Source organism: Oryctolagus cuniculus, chromosome 10, assembly GCF_964237555.1.
Source record: "Oryctolagus cuniculus chromosome 10, mOryCun1.1, whole genome shotgun sequence".
Classification (NCBI taxonomy): domain Eukaryota; kingdom Metazoa; phylum Chordata; class Mammalia; order Lagomorpha; family Leporidae; genus Oryctolagus; species Oryctolagus cuniculus.
Window position 1 is genome coordinate 933427 of NC_091441.1, and position 23049 is coordinate 956475.

At 56.6% G+C, this 23049-nt stretch overlaps 1 long non-coding RNA gene and 1 other non-coding gene across 2 annotated transcripts; both read left to right on the plus strand.

Annotated features, from left to right (window-relative positions):
- The first annotated feature begins 2544 nt into the window (after nucleotides 1-2544).
- Nucleotides 2545-17379, plus strand: LOC138843937 (uncharacterized). The gene is made up of 2 exons (XR_011379150.1): nucleotides 2545-2816; nucleotides 17143-17379. It is a non-coding gene; the product is annotated as an uncharacterized lncRNA (long non-coding RNA).
- On the plus strand, nucleotides 5650-5754 carry LOC127489266 (U6 spliceosomal RNA). The gene has a single exon (XR_007917237.1). It is a non-coding gene; the product is annotated as a U6 spliceosomal RNA (small nuclear RNA).
- Nucleotides 17380-23049: the final 5670 nt, after the last annotated feature.

Consider the following 23049-nt stretch of genomic DNA (forward strand, 5'->3'; position numbering starts at 1 on the left):
CTGCATTAGCAGTTTCCTTTGTGTCAGAATGCAAAAATGCTTCTCCTGGCTTCATGGTTTTTTAAAAAAACTAAAAGGTTTGGTATGTTGTTTTTAGATATTTCATGACAGAAAGCGCAGTGTTTACTTAGGCCAGATGCTGCGTGCTGCGATGTGACTGCGAGGGAGAAAGGGCGACAGCCGACAGCGTAGGCTGTGCTGTCTGTGTCGGTGTAGCCGGGTTACAGTGTAGCCCTGAGAGCTGCCGCGTGTCAGACCCCAGGCTGCACCGCGGCCTCTTCAGTACTCTCAGGCGCGCCCCGGCGCTGGCGCTCTGGGTGAGACCCGGCACCACCCGGCTGCACCGCGTCCTGCTTCAGTACTCTCAGCTGCCCCCGGCGCTGGTGCTCTGGGTGAGACCCGGCATCACCCGGCTGTGCTGCGGCCTGCTTCAGTACTCTCAGCCGTGCCCCGGCGCTGGCGCTCTGGGTGAGACCCGGCATCACCCGGCTGCACCGCGGCCTGCTTCAGTACTCTCAGCCGTGCCCCGGCACTGGCGCTCTGGGTGAGACACCCGGCTGTGCTGCGGCCTGCTTCAGTACTCTCAGCTGCCCCCGGCGCTGGCGCTCTGGGTGAGACCCGGCATCACCCGGCTGCACCGCGGCCTGCTTCAGTACTCTCAGCTGCCCCCGGCGCTGGCGCTCTGGGTGAGACCCGGCATCACCCGGCTGCACCGCGGCCTGCTTCAGTACTCTCAGCTGCCCCCGGTGCTGGCGCTCTGGGTGAGACCCGGCATCACCCGGCTGCGCCGCGGCCTGCTTCAGTACTCTCAGCTGCCCCCGGCGCTGGCGCTCTGGGTGAGACCCGGCATCACCCGGCTGTGCTGCGGCCTGCTTCAGTACTCTCAGCCGTGCCCCGGCACTGGCGCTCTGGGTGAGACCCGGCATCACCCGGCTGCACCGCGGCCTGCTTCAGTACTCTCAGCCGTGCCCCGGCACTGGCGCTCTGGGTGAGACCCGGCATCACCCGGCTGCACCGCGGCCTGCTTCAGTACTCTCAGCTGCCCCCGGCGCTGGCGCTCTGGGTGAGACCCGGCATCACCCGGCTGTGCCGCGGCCTGCTTCAGTACTCTCAGCTGCCCCGGCGCTGGCGCTCTGGGTGAGACACCCGGCTGCACCCGGCTGTGCTGCGGCCTGCTTCAGTACTCTCAGCTGCCCCCGGCGCTGGCGCTCTGGGTGAGACCCGGCATCACCCGGCTGCACCGCGGCCTGCTTCAGTACTCTCAGCTGCCCCCGGCGCTGGCGCTCTGGGTGAGACCCGGCATCACCCGGCTGCACCGCGGCCTGCTTCAGTACTCTCAGCTGCCCCGGCGCTGGCGCTCTGGGTGAGACCCGGCATCACCCGGCTGCGCCGCGGCCTGCTTCAGTACTCTCAGCTGCCCCCGGCGCTGGCGCTCTGGGTGAGACCCGGCATCACCCGGCTGTGCCGCGGCCTGCTTCAGTACTCTCAGCTGCCCCGGGCGCTGGCGCTCTGGGTGAGACCCGGCATCACCCGGCTGTGCCGCGGCCTGCTTCAGTACTCTCAGCTGCCCCCGGCGCTGGCGCTCTGGGTGAGACCCGGCACCACCCGGCTGTGCTGCGGCCTGCTTCAGTACTCTCAGCTGCCCCCGGCGCTGGCGCTCTGGGTGAGACCCGGCATCACCCGGCTGCGCCGCGGCCTGCTTCAGTACTCTCAGCCGTGCCCCGGCGCTGGCGCTCTGGGTGAGACACCCGGCTGTGCCGCGGCCTGCTTCAGTACTCTCAGCTGCCCCCGGCGCTGGCGCTCTGGGTGAGACCCGGCATCACCCGGCTGCGCCGCGGCCTGGGCCCAGAGCTGTGGCGGGACGAGCCTTCACTCCACTCCTGTCTCCCTGGCGGGCTCGGGTGCCAGTCACAGGCCAAGGTGGGCTTTCCCAAGAGGAGTCCGGCAACCCGGCCCACCTCCCAATCCTGCGGGGGCTCCGGCGGGCGGGGCTGCTGCGCGGGTTCCGCCCTCTCTCCCGGACGACCCCAGCCCTGAGCCCCCGCACAGGCCGGGCTCCGTCCGCCCAGTCAGCGCCTCTCCGACCACGCGCCCAGCGAGAGTGGCTGCGGCCGTGGGGCTGCGAGGGGCGCGGGGCCCTCGGCACTGCCCCAGACTCGGCCGCCCGCCCTGTCCACTCCGCGCCCCCACTCCTCTCGGTGGCCGCGGAAATCGCGACTCCAGCCCCTCACTGCTTCCGGGGCCTCTCCCTTAGACATCCCTTCCTGCCCCTTCGTGGGGCGCCGCGCCCTGAGGTCCCGTGGGCGTTTCGGGGTGCGCGTGGCCTCACCACGGTGCACAGCCGTCTCCTCACAGTGCGGGCACGTCGGAGTTTCGGGGTGCTCTCTGCCCGCTCTGGTGACGCCTCTGCTGGCCAGCCCGCGGGACGCGCCATGGACGCGTGTTGGCGGGAAGCGCGCGACGCCAGCTGTGCGCTCCAGGCTCCCCCGCGGCGGCACGGGCCGGTCCGCGGGACGCTCCCAGGCTCCCCCGCGGCGGCACGGGCCGGCTCGCGGGACGCTCCCAGGCTCCCCCGCGGCGGCACGGGCCGGCTCGCGGGACGCTCCCAGGCTCCCCCGCGGCGGCACGGGCCGGCTCGCGGGACGCTCCCAGGCTCCCCCGCGGCGGCACGGGCCGGCCCGCGGGTGTTGGCGGGAAGCGCGCGACGCCGGCTGTGCGCTCCCAGGCTGCCCCGCGCGTGCTGGCTGCGAGGCGGCGGGCGCTGCTGCTGCTTCGCCCGGGCGTCTCCCGCCTGAGCCGTCAGGATGGCCTCCAGGGTGAGTGGGAGACTTCTGTTCTTAATACTCCGCTGGAGGAAACCAGACGCTCAGCAGTCTTCCCTCTGGGCTGCTGCAAAGGGCAATTTGCTGCCCTTGGAGTGTCCAGAGGTGTGTGGTCGTCTGTGGCCCTCGAAGCCGTCCGCAGACCCAGGCACCCACCCCTGTCCCCTCCGGACGCACGGCCGGTGTCCCGGCCCGCGGCCTTGCCGGACCTGAGAACAGCTGGCCGGCTGCGTGCCCCGCCCCCCGGGCCCTTCCTTAGGAGAGAGCTGGCGATTCTAATTTTCCAGACATGTTGAATTGCTTTCTGAGAGCAGGCCACACAGATGTGCAGCAGTATTTTAACATCTTTGGTTTTTAAAACGAACAACTCCACTGTACTGCGAAGTTTTGCCAAACAATACACAGCAGAGAATACGGCAGGTTGACTTTCAGCTGTATTTAAGGAGATGAAACCTCACGAAGTTCGGGGAGCCGACATCACCTGGTATTCAGGAGTTAATGATGGGGCGGCGCTGTGGCGTAGTGTGCTCGGCCTCTGCCTCTGCTGCCAGCAGCCCAGGTTCGAGTCCCGGCTGCTCCACTTCCCATCCAGCTCTCTGCTATGGCCTGGGAAAGCAGTGGGAGATGGCCCAGGTCCTTGCCCCCTGCACCCACATGGGAGACCTGGAAGAGGCTCCTGGCTTCGAATCAGCACAGCCGCAGCCATTTCGGCCATTTGGGGAGTGAAGCAGTGGATGGAAGACCTCTCTCTGTAACTATACCTCTCAAATAAATAAATAAAATCCTTTTTTAAAAAAAAGTTCACGCTGTGCAGCGGGATACCTGAGCACCACTCACTGTCCGCTCCCCAGCTCTAGGATATTTTTTTTAATTGAATATTTTAAGAACAAAGAGCCAGCATGATTTTCCATGGTGATGACATCTTGGTCAGTCCCTCCTCCAAGGGAAACCAGGCCGTCCAACATGACGGAGCCGAGGTCCTTCATGCACCGACAGACGCTGGTGCTGCACGTGAGGCCGTGTTTCCAGAGCGGACCGCGTGAGTCTGAGCAGACACAGTGAGAGTGGGGACCCTGGCTGCCTTCCAGGGCGACTCCAGTAGAGCCGTGGTAACCCATGGTGCTCTCGGGAGTGCCACGAGGCTGAAGGCAGCTTCAAATGCCGAGTGTTCATCTCCTAACCTGAAGAAGGGGTAGTGACGGTACTGACTTCACAAGGTGTGTGGGAGAGACACATCCTGCACCGAGCTCAGAGCAGACACCGCCCTGTCACGATGCGTGGCTCCCTCCGCATGGGCGTTGGAATACCGGGGCCCCGTCACACAGCAGGGCTGGCCTGCACGGGACGACAGACCAGAGGCCATCCCGGTCACTGGGCTGGGCTGGCGGCCCTGCGACCCTCAGAGCTCCACCGTCCTGAGAACATGCACATGCCCTCTCACCCTCGTCCCTTTACAGGAAGTTGCTCACGTGCTGTGTGCGTTACGACCTGGAGTGAGCTGTTCACGGCTGCTGGGCGCTCCAGGAAAGAAGGGAGGGTGAGCACCCTCCTAACAGCAGATCTCAAAATAAAAAAAATCCTCGTTAGAGAATATTAATACTCTTGGATTAAGAAAAACAACAGGAGAAATTGCCTGGAATAAACGCAGATCACCCTTTGATTCTGTCCACTGAGACGTACAAATGATTGCTCCATTAAGCAGAAGCTGCGCGGCTAGGAATAGGGGTTCCAGCCTGGCCGGGCCCTTCCCAGGAAGCCACACGCACCGAAGCAGGGAAGGGTGGGCCCGACGGGGCCGACTCCAAGCCCGTCTGCAGCATCAGTCACGGGAGATCCGCTGCTAACAGCCCTCTCCTCCTCAAGAGGAAAGAAAGGATGGTGTCAGGAGATGGCGTGTGCAGAATAACACTGCAGACCCGGGGAAAGCTGGATTCATGTCTAGTTGCAAGAGGCCTTACAATTTAAAGTGACAACAAAGAACCAAATCCTGCCATTTGCAGGGAAATGGGTGGACTTGGAGGATAGTCTGTTGAGTGACAGCCAGACAGAAAGACAAATCCTGCATGTTCTCCCTTGCACGGGGGAGCGCAGGGTGAACAGAGGGTTGACTGCCACAGGCCGTGAGGGTGGCAGAGATAAAATGAGTTCAGGGAAGACCGGGGGAAGCGTGGTGAGAGACTGAGTCAGGAAGTTAATGGGGGAGACGCACCGAGGGCCTCACAGGAACTCGGGTGCTACTGCCTCACAAGGTCTGTCTTGTGAATTTAAAATCAATAATAAAAAAGAAAAATAATAATTAAACGTGGAAATTCTAACACACGCTTGCTAGGACTGAGTCGCCCCACGTGGGCCTGGCTGCACTGTCCTGGGCCCCATGCTCGAGGTGTGAATCCCAGCTTCTGTCCCCAGAGGCGGCACAGTCTTCCAGAGCATGCTGGGTCACTGCTGCCCTGCTCCCCCGCCTCACCGGTGCGAGCCGCGTGAGCGTATTTCTAACTCCGTGAGTGCAGTCAGTTCCCAGGGAGCCCCACAGGGTGGGCGCATCCTGCTCCCATCGCCTGTGCCGCAAAGGACCCCGCAGGAGCCGTTAACGTTAGCATGACTGTCGCCGGGGCATCATGGAGCACGCATCCCTTCGCATCTGCTGGGTAGAATATGATTTTCTCCAGCATGTCTGTGCTGTTACAGCCACATCTGACCGTGTTAGGCTTCCTGGGCTGTCAGATGTAATTTGGTCAACCTGAGAGAAACATGAAAGCCCCGTGCATTCTCTCACGCGCTGTCCTGTCCTTCCTCCTCCTCAGCGTTTTGAGATCCCTTCTCTTGTTTCACTTCGGCAGCGCGTGTACAACAGACTGGAACAATGCAGAGAGATTAGCACGGCCCCTGTGCCCAGGATGGCACACAAATTCGGGAACTGTTCCATGTTTTTCGGTTAAGGAACATTTTTTTTTCTTCATACTGTTTGTTGAACTCTTTACTTAGTGTAGGGTTAATAACGTGTATAAAGCTGATTGAAAATAGATCTTAGTAAAAAATGAGTTGGAATAGGAGAGGGAGGAGGAAGAAGAGTGGGAGGGAGGGAGGGATGGGGGAATCGCTGTGTCCTGAAGTTTTGTGTGTGTGACATGCATGAAGTTGGTGTACCTTCAATAAAAGGTTTCTAGAAATCTCTCCTGGGATTTCCCTCCTGGGAGGACTGCGCCAAGCCCCCCCTCACAGCACGTGGGCCGGCAGCTGGCACGAGCTCCCTGCGGGCCTGGGGGCCACTTCTGTGACGTTGTGTTCTCTCTGCGCCTGGGAAATATCCTGCCGCTTTCCCCAGCCTGCGTGGGTTTTGATGGCACCTGTCGTCGTTTTCCCCTGCAGGTAAGGTGTCATTTTTCTTCTCTGTCTGTATTTTTCGGGAGTTTAATTATGACATGGCTTCGTATGGATCTGAGTTTATCCTGTTTGGGATTTGCTTAACTTCTTGACTCTATCAGGTCGTCTCTTGGTAAATTTGTTTAAGTTTTCAGCTGTTACTTCTTTGAGTGTTTCTATAGCCTCTTCCTCTTTCTCCTCTCTCCTGGTAAACACTGGATCTTTGGTTACACTTCCGCAGGTCTCTGGGGCTCCTTTTTTTTTTTAGTGAATGTTTCTGTTTCCTCTCTGTTTTTCAGATTTGGTAATTTCTATTTTCCATTTCCAGCATGCTGATTTATTATTCTGTGTCATCCATTCCTCCACTGAGACCATTGACTGAGCTCTTTATTTTGATTTTCATAGTTTTCAATTTTAAGCTTTCCATCTGGTTCTTCATTATATCTTCTGTTTCCATTACTTCATTTGTTTCAAGCGTATTTGTAATCACCCATTAAAGCATTTTTGTCACGGATGCTTTAACATCTTTTTTTTTAAAGATTATTTATGTGAAAGGCAGAGTTACAGAGAGAGAGGGAGAGGCAGAGAGAGAGGGAGAGGCAGAGAGAGAGAGAGAGAGAAAGAAAATCTCCCATCCTGTGGTTCACTCCCTAAATGGCGCAGTGACCAGGGCTGGGCCAGGACAAAGTCAGGAGCCAGAAGCTCCATCCTGGTCTCGCGTGTGGGTGGCGGGGGCCCAACTGTTCGGACCATCTTCCGCAGCCTTGCCAGGCGCATTCGGATGCTTTAAAATCTGGGTCAGGTGATTCCGTGAACTTTTTCATCTTGGGGTTGACACCTCCTGGAGTCCTTTTCTCATGGTTTGACAGCTTCCTGGTTCTCGGTGTGACTCGTGATTCGGATTGAAACCACGAGCTCCTGGGTCTTATCTAGAACTGACCGGCACGGCTGCAGCAGCAGTGTGGGCGTAGACATCCAGGTCCCTCACCTGGCCTCCGTGGACCTCTGAGACTGGGTTGGGAGGAGGACCTGTCACCGGCACTGCTGGGTAGCTGTGGGGGTCCCAGCTTCCTTCATGGCCACAGCAGATGCTACTGCAGGAATGGCCATGTTGCCACTGGGGGACGATGGCTGTCCTGAGTCCCCCACTGGGGGCGACCTTGCTGCAGAGGGCCTCAGTGAGAGCAGCTGCCGGGTGGGAGGGGCAGGGACGCCATTCTGTGGGGAGTGGCTAAAGCATATCCTGTGTGCTGCCGCCCCTCTGCTGTGGGTGGGCTCACTGCCTCGCCCCGGGGACACCAGGTGCCGGCGTCCCAGCTGGCCTGGCTGTCTTCTCCTGGCCTTGCAGAGTGCCCGTGTTTGTCTCCTGTGGGACAGCCAGGGCTTCAGCTGTCTGAGCAGGAAGGGGAAGGGCAAGCGCGTCTCCTCATCGCCCTGGGGGCAGAGTCCTGGCAGGTGCTGTGGCCTCATCCCCAGTCTGTCCTGGGGACCTCCACTGGCCAGCACGGGTGGGTACGTGACCACTCCCAACCCGCTGCTCTGCAACCTGACCTGGTCGTAAGTGAGCTGTGTGCTGGCCTCGCTGCTCCATCGTCCCACTGGGACGGCGCCGTCCTCATCAGCTTCACACTGTGTCTTGATATTCAGCGACACAGCATCAAACTCAGACATTCTTCACAACTGTCTTGCTGGTCTTGACCATGCTTCCCTGTGGACTCTGTGCACACGTACGGATGCTCACATGTTCCCGGGATCTTTCATGTGTGTGCGCATGTATTCATGTGCTCACACGTGTTGATATTTACATGTGTGTATATGTTTATATATATAGTCAGGAGGAGATATGTGTAGATGTTACATGTGAGTGTGTATATATGTAGCATCTGTAAGTCTCGTGTACGTATCTTTAGCTATGTGTGATGCAGGTATGTCTGTGCATGGACAGGTTTTATCTGTGAATGTGGTTGTACATGTATACACATCCTCACAGGTTTTATCTGTGAATGTGGTTGTACATGTACACATCCTAACAGGTTTTATCTGTGAATGTGGTTGTACATGTATACATCCTAACAGGCTTTATCTGTGAATGTGGTTGTACATATATACACATCCTAACAGGTTTTATCTGTGAATGTGGTTGTACATATATACATCCTAACCTGTTTTATCTGTGAATGTGGTTGTACATATATACACATCCTAACAGGTTTTATCTGTGAATGTGGTTGTACATATATACATCCTAACCTGTTTTATCTGTGAATGTGGTTGTACATGTGCACACATCCTAACAGGCTTTATCTGTGAATGTGGTTGTACATATATACATCCTAACAGGTTTTATCTGTGAATGTGGTTGTACATGTGCACACATCCTAACAGGTTTTATCTGTGAATGTGGTTGTACATGTACACATCCTAACAGGTTTTATCTGTGAATGTGGTTGTACATATACACACATCCTAACAGGTTTTATCTGTGAATGTGGTTGTACATGTATACACATCCTAACAGGTTTTATCTGTGAATGTGGTTGTACATATACACACATCCTAACAGGTTTTATCTGTGAATGTGGTTGTACATATACACACATCCTAACAGGCTTTATCTGTGAATGTGGTTGTACATACACACATCCTAACAGGTTTTATCTGTGAATGTGGTTGTACATATACACATCCTAACAGGTTTTATCTGTGAATGTGGTTGTACATATATACATCCTAACCTGTTTTATCTGTGAATGTGGTTGTACATGTGCACACATCCTAACAGGCTTTATCTGTGAATGTGGTTGTACATACACACATCCTAACAGGTTTTATCTGTGAATGTGGTTGTACATACACACATCCTAACAGGTTTTATCTGTGAATGTGGTTGTACATATACACACATCCTAACAGGTTTTATCTGTGAATGTGGTTGTACATGTATACACATCCTCACAGGTTTTATCTGTGAATGTGGTTGTACAGATACACATCCTAACAGGTTTTATCTGTGAATGTGGTTGTACATATATACACATCCTAACAGGTTTTATCTGTGAATGTGGTTGTACATATACACACATCCTAACAGGTTTTATCTGTGAATGTGGTTGTACATGTATACATCCTAACAGGTTTTATCTGTGAATGTGGTTGTACATATACACACATCCTAACAGGTTTTATCTGTGAATGTGGTTGTACATATACACATCCTAACAGGTTTTATCTGTGAATGTGGTTGTACATATACACACATCCTAACAGGTTTTATCTGTGAATGTGGTTGTACATGTATACATCCTAACAGGGTTTATCTGTGAATGTGGTTGTACATATACACACATCCTAACAGGTTTTATCTGTGAATGTGGTTGTACATGTATACACATCCTCACAGGTTTTATCTGTGAATGTGGTTGTACAGATACACATCCTAACAGGTTTTATCTGTGAATGTGGTTGTACAGATACACATCCTAACAGGTTTTATCTGTGAATGTGGTTGTACATATACACACATCCTAACAGGTTTTATCTGTGAATGTGGTTGTACATATACACATCCTAACAGGTTTTATCTGTGAATGTGGTTGTACATATACACACATCCTAACAGGTTTTATCTGTGAATGTGGTTGTACATATACACACATCCTAACAGGTTTTATCTGTGAATGTGGTTGTACATGTATACATCCTAACAGGTTTTATCTGTGAATGTGGTTGTACATATACACACATCCTAACAGGTTTTATCTGTGAATGTGGTTGTACATATACACACATCCTAACAGGTTTTATCTGTGAATGTGGTTGTACATATACACATCCTAACAGGTTTTATCTGTGAATGTGGTTGTACATATATACACATCCTAACAGGTTTTATCTGTGAATGTGGTTGTACATGTATACACATCCTAACAGGTTTTATCTGTGAATGTGGTTGTACATACACACATCCTAACAGGTTTTATCTGTGAATGTGGTTGTACATATACACACATCCTAACAGGTTTTATCTGTGAATGTTGTTGTACATGTATACATCCTAACAGGGTTTATCTGTGAATGTGGTTGTACATATACACACATCCTAACAGGTTTTATCTGTGAATGTGGTTGTACATGTGCACACATCCTAACAGGTTTTATCTGTGAATGTGGTTGTACATATATATATACATCCTAAATTTCTTAAGGACAATGTGTTGTAGACCTGCTCTAGGACAGCTCTGTGCTTTTGCTTCTGCGATCTGAGGTGACAAAGTTGCAATGTACAAGGTATATGCTGTGGGGTCACCTTGCTGGAGGCAGCTGCCCTCCTCTGCACTGCCTGCCCCTTGTTCCAGGGGCACTGCCTCCTGCCAGGATCCTGAGGGGATCCCTGTGGCCACACCCTTGCAGGCCACTGGCTGACCCGGCCCTGGACTTCATGGTGTTTCCTGCCGAACACTGCTCATGTCACATAAACAGAAACAGCACAATTTGCAGATAACCCGGTGGGAAGCGTGGCAACTGAATTAAAAGCAGCTCTGTTTTCACAGTGGCAGTTCTGCAAACCAGCAGCCTCGGAGCAAGGGGGAGACGGCAGCTCTAGTTGCAGCAGAACTGCTCTGGGAAAGCAGGGGAATTACGCTGGACAATGATTTTTACCCTGATCCACAGTCGCCTTCAGTGAGAACTTGGTGTGGTCAGCGACCTCGCGGAGCTGAGCCCCTGGAGGTGACGCCAGCGGCCTGCGGGTGTACAGAGAGCCCCGTCTGCTTTCTCCCGAGCTCGCAGGCCCCCCTGGCTCTGCCCCTGTCTTTGGTCATGAGAGGAATGTTGCTAAGCGAATGGCCCTCTTCTTAAACTTGTTCAAGACGGCCAGGAACTAGCAGGCATCGGCCGTCTGTGCGCAGATCTCTTCCCGTGTCAGTTCCCTTGCAAGGACAGTCTTCCTCTGTCTGCGTCCTGTGTTAGAATCCTGCTGCCTGCTGGCCCCAGCACACCAGGCTGCCCTGCTGCTGGGGGCTCTGGGAGGAGACCGGGGGGCCGGGACTGAGCCTCCTCCACCTGCACGCACAGCGGGAGTCGAGTTTTGACTGAAGTTGACTTAACGTACCCAGTGCCTCCGCAGACATGTATCACTTAACATACCCACAGTGCCTCCGCAGACACGTATCACTTAACGTACCCACAGTGCCTCCGCAGACACGTATCTATTGGTATCTATTGGTAAAAATGGTTCCACGCTGAATGATGAAGTCAGTGGGACTGTGACAATGGTCACTGTGCTGGGTGGGAGATTGTGACGAGAGGTAACTTCATGTGGCAGAAAGCGCTGACACAAACGTGCCCGCATTGTCACGGCTGCCGTACAGCTTGCAGCAGCTCTGAGGGGCCTTGGGGTCCTCCCAGTGGGCAGGAGTCAGGTGGGAGCTGGGTGGGCAGGAGGGAGCCGTGCTCTGGACCGCAGGGTGCCTGGACCTGCACCTGCCCTAGCTGGCCGCACAGCCCCTCCCACTCCACACATGGCGGCCCCAGGGCAGGGCGTCCCTGTGGGAGGTGGATTTGGCTAGCCCAGCTGGTTTCTCTTTCGATTTCTGCGCTCACCACAGCTCACCAGGAGCGCGTCTTTGGGGATATTTCCCCTCACACCGGGAGGGAGAGTGGTGGCGTGGGAACGCATCAGGCTTCGTTGCTTTTCCTCACTAAGCTGACGGATTCAGTCCACCTGGAAGGAATCTCCCACCAGTGTCGTTCAGAGGCGGTGGGTTCGGCAGTGACGATCGTGAGAGACTCCAATGCCGTTATTACGGCAGCTGGGGCCGTCATCCGCAGGGTTCAGGGGTGGCATCGTTTTTGGTTTACTTTCCACGTCCGTCTCACCAGGGAAGGGTTGGGCCCTGCACCTTATTCAGGGTGTTGGATGGAAGGCCTTGTCTTTGCAGCTAGTAGGAGTGAGAGTTGATTTTCTACAAAACTAAATACCTGACAGCATTAGAAATGCATTTACCACCCCGCCCCCAACTGCTGAACGAGCTAAATACCTGACAGCGCTAGAAATGCATTTACCCCACGCCCCTGGCTGAACGAGCTGTGCCTGTGTGGAGGAGGGCATTGTGCATGGGGGCTGCTGGCTCCCATGGGCCGCGGGCTCCCTTCTCACTCACCCTCTGCTCAAGAAGGTGGGCCTGGCAGGGGGCATGGCAGGTGGAGACAGTGCCTCCCTCAGGGCAGTGGGCACCCTGTGGCCAGCCGTTGTCCTCTCTGGGGCCAGGCAGGCTGGCTCACCGATCACTGTCCCTAAGCTCAGGGCTCCTCCCCTGCCACGTGACTGTGACCTGGCCACACCTGGCCTTGCCCTGCCATGCGACAGTGCCCTGGCCACACCTGGCCCTCTTGCATTGCCCTGTTGGAACTGGTGTAAAACGCTGAGACTCAGGCTACCTTCAGTCGATGCCAGTAGCAGACTGCTTTGTCTGTGACCTGAGTCTCCCGTCTTTGCCAGCATCCACGAACCTGGGGGCCAACCTGTCAGCATGGGCCACGGCAGGGATCCTACTGTGTCCCAGACACTAGCAAGACCCCCGACGTCATTGCCAAGACAGTAACAGTAGACTGGCAGTCACTGCTCCTCCTGCACCCAGGGGAAAACCAGCGGAGGAGCACTGGGTGGCCCCCCAAGGGCTACACGGGGACAGGGAGAGCCGACTGCCCTGACTGCTCAGCCCTGGGCATCCTGAGCAGGGGCGCCTGCTCCATGGCGTGGTTGGGGACAGAAGCACTAACGAGAGAGGGTCAGGCACGGCGGGCCATCAGAGAGGAGTGTCTGTGTCAGGCTCAGCTGCTCACAACCTCAGGACAGCAGGGCTGCAAGAGGATCTGGACCTGCTGGGATGCCTGGCCCAGGGGCCTCTGCAGGTCCTAAGCCAGGAAGGGCCAGAGGCCCCGCGTTGCTGCTGCACAGCTTCGGCCCGGTCAGCGCCCTGCAGGCCAGTCTCGTCCTGGTTTCCCGGGGCTGTTGTGTGCTGTGGGTGGGAGCCGCAATGCTGAAGGGAGGGGGGCCTCCCTGGGAGCTCAGGTTCAGGTCTGTTTTGGTACCACAGGCGCTTCTTCCGTTGCTGCCTATGAAGTCAGTGTGCAGGTAGAACAATGAACCCAGGCATGAGGGGAACAGTGGGCTTTCTAACCCCGCTACACCCAGGAGAGGTGGGGTGAGGGTGGGGGATCGCGGGCAGGCCGACGTCCACAGCGCGGGGAGCTCTCAGAGGGAGCCCCAGCAAGAAGGCTGCGTGGCCGCAGCCAGGCCCGTGCGCTGGGCGTGCGTGGGTCACAGATGCTGCTATGGAACTTGCGAGCACCTGAGCACCGTGTCCCAGGCCCCCGGCTGCTACAGCCACGAGCCCGGGGCTGGGCAAGTCCAAACCAGTGAGGTCATTCTCCCGGTTTCAGAGATCACAAGGCCGAGGCTCCCGCAGACCCAGTGTCCGCCGGGGCCTTCCTCGTGGCGCCTTCTTCCCGTGTGCTCACCTGGCAGAAGGGCGAGCGGGCACCACAGGCCTCTTCCATGTGTGCACAGGCCCCTCGATGAGGCACCCCAGCTGGCTCCATCACAGTGGGACCCAGCTTTCGGGAGACACAAATGCTCAGACCGGCACACAGCCTCAAGGATTCGTGGGGGTCCAGGGTGTCATAGGAGCTAGGAGTCTAGGTCTGGGGGTGACAAACCACAGCCAACCTAAGTCCAAAGGACAACTGACAAAGGCGCCTGTGTGCCTGCGAGCCATCAGTTCCCAGCTCTGCCCCAGAGGTCGACGCTGGAGCTGCCCTTCTTGGCACAGATCTGCAACCTGCTCTTGTCGCGCTCGGGGCCCTGGGTAGCTGCCCGCCGGGGATGCCCTCTGAGCCGGCCAGCAGACAGACAGCTGGGCGGAGGAGAGGCTGGGGACGCGTTTCCTCAGCCACTCTGCCAGGTGTGGTCTGGGCACTGTCCACGTCCACGGCTCCTGCCGGTCCTCCCTCCTGCTACAGCTCTCCTGGGGCTCCACGGAGGCTGGCCACCGCCCTGCTTGGACTCTGAACACAGTCGCTTCTCTGAGACTCCTCAAGGGTTCCATCTGCTGCCCACCAGGACCTGGGCAGAGATGTGGCCAGCTGTGTTCCCCATAAGGCAGAAATGCTAACCTCTGGGGTCTTGCAGATGTGAGAATGAGCAGGGGCCCTCAACCCAGTGCCTGGTGATGACGAGATGAGAGGGGGGCACACAGACACACCAGGGAGCAGAGGGTCTGGGGAAGATGCAGGCAGGAGTGGGAGGGGTCAGCCACAAGCCGGCCAACACCTCGGGAGCTACAGGAGGCAAGGGAGGGTCCTCTCAGAGCCTCGAGGGGGCGTGGTCTGGAGGTAACTTGGTCTCGAACTTCTGGCCTCTGGGTGCTGCTGCCTCAGCCCCCAGAGTGTGGGGTTTTGCGACCCAGTCTCAGGGTGCTCGCACAGGCCAGTCTGAGCGTGGCCCGTGAATGGAGCACACGGAGGTGACTCAGAGCAGGATTCTGCCCACCCACCTGTCCGCGTGTGGCCTCGCCTGGGGCAGCCAGACAGCACCGGCCTGGCCAAGTGGGGTTCCAGGTGCGGCTCTGTGAACATGCAGCTGCAATGCTGTCTCTGGGGACTGCGGGCGCCGCTTTGCTCAGGCTCCGAGACGTTCTGCAGCAGAGAATCAGCATGGTGCTTGTCTTCCACGCTGTCCTGGGTCACTGGGTCCCCGCCCGAGGTCCTGCACACGGCGTGCTTCCCCCTGCACCACACACTTTTTCAAAGACTTATTTGAAAGGCAGGGTTATGGGGGTGGCGGGGTTGGGGAGAGAGCGAGCCAGCGAGCGAGCTATCTTCCATCCTCTGGTTTACTCCCCAAATGGCTGCAATGGCTGGGGCTGGGCCAGGCCCAAGCTAGAAGCCTGGAACTGCATCTGGCTCTCCCAGGTGGTTCAGAGGCCCACGTACTTGGGCCATCTTCCGCTGCTTTCCCAGGCTCCTCAGCAGGGAGCAGTCAGGATGTGGACTAGTGTTCACGTGGGATGCTGGGGTTCCAGGTGGCAGCTCCACCCATGGCTCCACCACGCCGTAAATAGACACCAACCACACTTACGTGGGGTGCAGCCATTTTGGCATGAGGGGTCTTTACACGAGGGCTGAAAAAGACTAAAGCAGACAAGGCCAATATTGAAATTCAGAGTTGAGAGAAGGATTGCTTTGATTCAAGGGTCATCTGATCTAATCCAACGTCAGCTGAGCCCTGTCTGGGGGAGGAGGGCAGGTGCAGCCCTGGTGTGGACTAGATCCAGGCTTCCCCGAGGCAGGGAGGCCCTGTGCGGAAGCACCCGGGGAAGGTCCTCCCCACACAGCGTGGCCGGTGCCAGTAGCACTCGCAGCCTCCTTGAGAGTGAGAGACCCTGAGATGCGCTTTTCCTGGGCAGCCAGAGACCCCTGACTCCCAACAACTGGAAAAGCAGCAGCTAGGGGAGTCACACACAGCTGGCAGTGCTTCCATGGCAAGGCGGGGCTCCCCGTCAGTAGTCACAGAGTAGGGAGGCAGCTCACCGACGTCTACTGCTTTAGTTGTTTTGAGCCCTGCAAGGTCAATGTGGCTGCTTCATGTCTTTGGTAAGCACAAGAGATATCTGTGAATGCAAATACCATTACCATTAGAAAAGATTTATTTTATTTAGAAGTCAGAATTACAGAGCGGGAGAGACAGAGATCTTCCATTCACTGGTTCACTCTCCAGATGGCTGCAACTGCCAGGGCTGGGTCAGGCTGAAGTCAGGAGCCGGGAGCTTGATCTGGGTCCCCAGCGTGGGTGCAGGGACCAAGCCCTTGTGGCATCCTCTGCTGCTTTCCCAGGCCATTAGCAGGGAGCTTGACGGGAAGTGGAGCAGCTGGGACTCGACCTGGTGCCCACATGGGATGTGGCATTGCAAGCGGAGGCTTAATCTGCTACAGCACAGCGCCAGCCCCACGTCGTCATCGTCGATCCAACCTCTTACGCTGCAGTCGTTAATACTTTCAGTGTTCTTGCATCTGTATGTTTAGAAAAGTCATCCATTTCTGAAGTGGTTGCAGGCGTGGTCCTGCCACCAGCCACCCCAGGAGAGCGCCGGGTGCTTGTCCTGGTGCCTCTGAGGCCACGGCCAGGGCAGAAATCCGTCCTCTCGGGGGCCTCAGAGATGCATCCCTCCTGTCGCAGGGTCCCGGGTGCAGCGTCACTCCTGCTGGGCTGGGAGCCCGGGCGGCATCACTGTCACTGCCTGAGGGAACCACAGTAGCTGAGTCAGGGGCAGGGGTTTTGTTCTGCTATGGCTTCTGCTCCTCAGAGCACTCCTAAGTGCTTCAGTCACGCAAACCTTCGCAAAACCCCGTATGTAATTTTCTGCCCGTGCTGCTGAGAGAGGCATTGTACCACTGTGCAGGTGGGTCCTCCTCCTGGGCGGAGTGCACGGAGAGAGCACGCACGCCTCCTGCCCCGCCTCTCCCAGGAGGTCGGGCCTCTCCTGGGGCCTCAGAAAGTGCGAACTTGCCCAGGAGCTCCGGTCTGCAGCGCTGCCGTGTGTGCTAAGGCGATTGCTCCGTGTTGGGTCCTTAAACTTTGGAGTTTTCTAGAACGTGCCTCCCTCCTTCCTTCAGGCCCGGGTTTAGAAGTCACAGCCGTCCTTTCCGGGCAGGTCACGGTCCTCCCCGCTGCGGGCTGGGCGAGACCCGCAACAGTAAGACCCCGACGGTTTTCACCTACTTGGAGCTTACACTCCGACAGATGCTGCAAATAACATCACTCTCCTCCATTTTCGCCTTCTTAGAATCTGTGATTGTTTCAGAATCTTGTGCTGCCTCCGGCTGGACAGAGCATCATGCCTTTGTATTTCTCTGGTATAGCTACTCCAGCTCTTTAAATTCCCTGTGTCAATTACAGATCACTTCAAAAAGTCAAGACGGATCCACTGCTCGCTCTTCCATGTCTCACCTTAGAAGTGACTGATCTCATCATCTCGCTGCCAAGGAGCTTACGGCCTTTCTCCACGTAGATTCATAGCCCAGCTAACACGTGAAAGCCCCTGCCACTATTTCAACAATGCGTGCACTCAGTGAACGACTCCGCAGCTGAAAATCTCATTACATTGATGTTAATATATTTCAATCCAAATGAGAATGACTCCTCTTCATACCTTATAAAGCTTCTATCTCAAGAATTGCAAAATGTTTTCATTAGTGCACAAACGATTCTAATATCAAGGAATACAGGTTTTCCTCTAGAAACAAACTCCAAACACAATGCTAAAAAAATGAGACATAATTAATGGATGAAGCAAATAGTAATGAAAATTTTTAAAAGGTGGAAAAAATAACTAAGCAAATACTGGAGCAATAGATCACTTGAGAAGTGACTAGGGGCCAACCGCTCATGCTCCTGTGGTACTGCACGCCTGCTCTGGCCTCCGTCATGCAGTCCTCACGAGGAGGCTGTCCAGGATGTGCCAGTGTTGTGCCCACTTTATAGATGAGGAAATTGAGGCAGAAACGTTGGTTCGTTGGGGATTGCACAGCTTGTAAGTGATGGAGCCCAAATCTGCCGTTGGCTCCATATCTGCAGCCTCTTAGCCCTTACTACACAAACTAGCAACTGCAACAAAACCACAGAGCCGAGGAAGCAAGTGAGAGGCAGCAGACCGTCCACACAAGCGCTCCAGATGGGACCCCGACCCACGTGCACACGTGTGTGATGTGAAGGGACCCACAGCTCAACCTACCCTGCAGTCCAGGATTTTCTGCTCACTTTCCTGTCATTAACAGGAAAAAGTGACTTCAGAGCCACTAAATTGGTCCACAAATGGGTTATGACCTGTTCTGGGGAAGGAAGGAGTCCACAGCCTCAGTTAAAGAGAGGGAGGGGGCATCTGTGCGAACTGCTTATTCCTAAGATGATCGGCACGTTTCAGGGTAGGTTATCCCAGCTTTAAAGTCAGTACGAAGAATGTCTGGGTGAAGGACTCGATGGGAATCTGAGAGATTCCTGACACATCAACAAAATAGCTCTGTTACTAAACACATGTCTTAGGAGCAAGTGAGGTGCGGTGCACTGAGCCTCCACTGGGACACCTGCGTCCCGCATCACAGTGCCTGGGACTGAGCCCTGCTGTTTCCTGTAGCTGTGCACTCCGGGAGGCAGCAGGTGGTGGTTCAAGTGCGTGGGTCCCTGCCACACCCACGTGGGACACGACTCAATTCCTGCCTCCTGGCGTCGGCCTAGCCCCGCCCCAGCTGCTGTGGGCATTTTGGGACTGAACCAGAGGATGACAGAGCTCTCTCTTTCTGTGTCTCTGCCTTTCAAATAAATAAAAATAAATAGATACGCTTAATGCTTTAAAATTCTATTTTTATTTGAGAGGCAGAGCAACACACACACGGAGTAGGGAAGGGAGAGACAGAAGCAGATCTCCCATGGTGGGTTCACTCCCACAGTGGTCTCAGTGATCGGGCCTGGGCCAGGCCAAAGCCAGGAGCCAGGGCTCCACTGGGGTCTCCTCTACGGGTGGCAGGGATCCACGTCCCGAGTCGTCATCTGCGGCCTCTCGGGAGACTGGGTCAGGACCAGAGCCAGGAATCAAGTCCAGGGATCTGACGTGGGCTGCGGGCATCCCAGCCAGCACACCAACCACTGAGCCAAATGCCTGCCCTGCCCCGGCCCGCCGCCGATTCTCACACGGCAACAAATGAACAAAAGGCAAAAATGCACAATTTGGAATTGATTATTTGTCAAGTTATTTCCCATATACACTGTGATCAACCTAGTCTTATAAATACTTATCTGTATTTCACTTAAGAACATTTCCAGGAGGAGAAAAATATTTTACACCCAGTTTCTGGAACGGACTAACTAGTCTCCCATGTCCTTGGCAAGAAACTCGTGTTTCAGGCCAGTTAGCTCCTGCCCCCAGGCTGCCACACAGCGCCACCATGGAGGCACACACAGGCTGGGCAGGACAGGTGGACAGCTGTGACAAGGGCGAGGGCTGCCTACACAACCCAAAGCATATGACGGTCCACCCATACGATGGTCCATCTGTACAACGGTCCACCCGTATGATGGTTCACCTGTGTGACGGTCCACCCGTACGATGGTCCACCTGTACAATGGTCCACCCATATGATGGTCCACCTGTGTGACGGTCCACCCATACAATGGTCCATCTGTACAACGGTCCACCCGTATGATGGTTCACCCGTGTGACGGTCCACCCGTACGATGGTCCATCTGTACAATGGTCCACCCATACAATGGTCCATCTGTACAGTGGTCCACCCGTATGATGGTTCACCTGCGTGACAGTCTACCCATACAATGGTCCACCTGTGTGACGGTCCACCTGCACAACAGTCCAGCCGTACGATGGTCCACCACCAGCACCACCAGCAGCAGGCTTGGCTCCAGATCACAATAGCTCCCAGTGACGAATTCGAGTTCAGATTTGACACAGACTAAAGCCTAATATCAAAGTCAAGATCCTAATAACCAAGAGTGATTTAAAACATATACAGCATTTATTCAAAATTTTAGGTTTATATGAAAATGATCCAGGACACCTCCACAATTCAATGCAAGTGCCTAGACTTCAGTTCTTGACAGCCGAATTCCAGCGATGGTTACAAAGTATCTGGATCTTAGCTCTGAGCAAACCATCCAGGGCCGTGGGAACAGCACTCTATGATTCCAGTGGAGGCGAGATGCAATGTAAGATTAATAAATGGAAACACACCATCTACTTGGGGCTGTTTATCCATTCTAGGACCAAAACCGCTACTGAAATTTCTGAGTTTCTAATTTAGAAAATCTTAAATAGGGAGAGAATGGTTTGGACAAGCCTGGCTAACAGTTTTCAAAAACTCATTAGTCCTGTAAAATTTCAATTTATCCTCTCAAATTTGCAAGGCTTCCAGCACATTTACCAGTAATATCCTTTTCTTTTCAAGTTATCCTCACCTCCACCTGCAGTTCCCCTACCGTTAGACCAGGCACAGAGATGTGACGCAGCTCACCACTCCACTCCCTGCAGGAAGGGCAGAGGGAGGAAGGGACGGGCGCAAGCGGTTCCTCCGCAGACCCGGCCAGCAGAGGCCCCCTCGGCCCGCGTATCTAACCTGCTGTGAGTGCATCGGCAGTGATCGCACTTGCTCCACGCAGGGTGGGGCTGGCTCAGGACGGGGAGAGAAGCGAGGCCGCCCTGTGCATGCAGGACTCTCACTGGGGTTTAGCATCTCCCACGAACACTTCAGCTGCCCGCGGGCCTGCGCTGTCAGCACCTCCTAGGACCTCACGCAGCTCGACACTCAGCAGGCGCCTGGCTCAGCGGCAGCCATGGGCCATGCGGGTGTCCCTTTCATGGAGAAACCAGAACGCACAGACCATGAGCAGACGCAGGCCTGAAGCCAGCTGCAGGTGACACCCCGGACGTTGGTGCCGGGGTCTCCTGGATCCAGAGCTGCTCGGTGCCAGAGGCGAGGCTGTGGGGAGGCCACCTTGATTGGCATCCTCTGGTCCTGACTGACAGCACCTGTGTTGGGGCTGAGTGTGGGGACCCCTGGCTCCACACCCACATTTTAGGGTTAATCCTCCTCAAAGACTCCAACATTCCCTGTCCCACTCAGAGGGCCGAGCCCGCCTGACCCCTGGGTGTGCAGGTGCTTGAACCTGGGGGGCAGTGTGCAGGGCCCCGCGCCCTCACGCTCAGCTCGCCCTGCTAGGAATCACGAGGAAACTGACCAGCTGCTGTGCCTGGCGACCTCCAGCCCGTCACCGGGCTGCTGGAGAAGCGTGTCCAGGCTGCACACCAGACCTCAGGGCTCTGCAGACGCCATGGGAGACCTCAGCGGGGCGATACGGCGCTGCCAAGGGGCCCGCGGCCGCTGCGGCCATCCCTACAGGCCCAGTGAGGGGGTGCCCTGGGCCCTGTTCCCAAACCCTGATCTTCAGGTGCACAGACCACGAGTCACGCCTGTGGCCACACAGTCCCACATGTAGGAAGGACACGGGATTCAAGCCCCAGACTCTCACACAGCTGTGCTCCTCGGGGGTCGGCGTGGCGCCCACTACCCGCTCAGGGCGGGGCGGAGGCAGCGGGGGTGGGGGTGGGGATCCTGCTGGCCAGGGACCAGCGAGACCTGCCCAGCACAGCAGGCAGACGCGTGGAGGAGCTGCTGGTCCCCAAACCATCACCCCCGTCACTCCCCCGGGGCAGCCTAGAGACCTGGGCAGAGTCTGCAGAGGGGAATTCTCAGACAGCCTTGACTGTGTGACCGAGATGGCGGGGTGGGGAGGCAGGGCTCCAGGCTCCGTGCCCTCCCCTCCTTTCCCGCGTGGAGCATGTGTGTGACACCTGGGACTGCCGCAGCCACCTGGGGTCACGAGGGAGCAGTGTGAGGACAAGCCACCAAGTCTTCCCCAGCAGCCACGAGCTCTGGACTGCAGGTCGCGGGGGACAGTAGAACCCATGTAAGTGTTCAGTGGGGTTTCTGTGATCCACAGCCCAGTGCCAACTTCCGTGCTAGAACAAGGGCCTGGGGAAGGGGCCCCGGGGCAGTGGAGGCCGGGGGTGGTGCTGAAGACAGACTGCCTTCCCCTCCCCCACGCCTGGCACTGCAGGGCAGTCCCTGTGCAGGCCCTGTGAGGCAGGACCTGCGCTCCAACAGGCTCTCCAGGTGGCCGCCGGCACCCGGGCTCCGCCCTTGGGCATCTGATCCCACCTGTTGGAGTGGCCGGCAGAGCCTCTGAGAGCAAATGTGCAGCTCCCCGGGCCAGTGTGGCTTAACCAGGGCCCAGGGGGTTCCAGTGCCGTCCTGTAGGACAGAACACCCCAGGCCCCGGTGAGGGCTGTCACTTGGCTAAACGCAGCTTCTCTGAGGGTGGGCACCCGGCTCATCTGTCGCCTCCTACCTGGCATGTGCTCCGGGGAGAGGCCTGGAAGAGCTAGCAGCATCAGCCAGTCAATCCTCGACCTCTCGTTCCACCATCTGTTCACCCAGTCACGGGCTGGGCAGGATGGGATGGTGTGGGAATCAGCGGTGGTCCTCTCTGGTCCTCCCTGGGTGTCCCCGCTGCAGACTCCCTGTGCGCGGGAGGCGGCGGTGCTGCTGGCTTTCACGTTGGTCCTGTACTAAGCTCTCCAGGTGTGCTCAGCAGGCAGCACTAGCTCTGGCTGGCGGCAAGCTGGCTCTCGGGACTCGAGCTCCCTGTGACCGTGGCCGGTACCCTGGGCCGCAGTGTCCCGAGCCTGACAAGGAGCACGGGAGACAACAGTGGGGCTACGCAGGAAACCGCGGTCCTCACTTCCCAAGGATGACGGTGGCTGCGGTGGCACACGGGCTGGGGACACCCACTTCCATGTGGGACGAGGGAGACCACACAGCTGGACCAGGTGCACCTGCCACTTGCTCTGGCCTGACTAGGCAACAGGCCCACCCAGGGCCTGCATCTGCAGACACCCCCATACGCTGCCCCAGCACGGCTGTCTGCCTCTAGTTGGGGGTAAGCCATCGTGCCCACCCTAGGACCCTCTCTGCGGGTGACAGAGGCCGCGCTGTGGGCCATCAGTCCCCGGGGCCCTAGAAGGGGCCCTCCCTCTCAGAGCAGGATCCTGCCTCCCAGGCTAGGTCTCCCATCCTGGGCACCCACTCTGTCCCCTCCAGCTCTCATGGAGGTGGCAGAACCAGCCGGTGCACGGTCATACACCTTCAGTTCTGCTGCACTCGGCCACACACAGGGAACGGCTGAACTGCCCTCTCACATGCCAGGGGCTGAGACCCGGGACCCCAGAGGGCTGCTCTG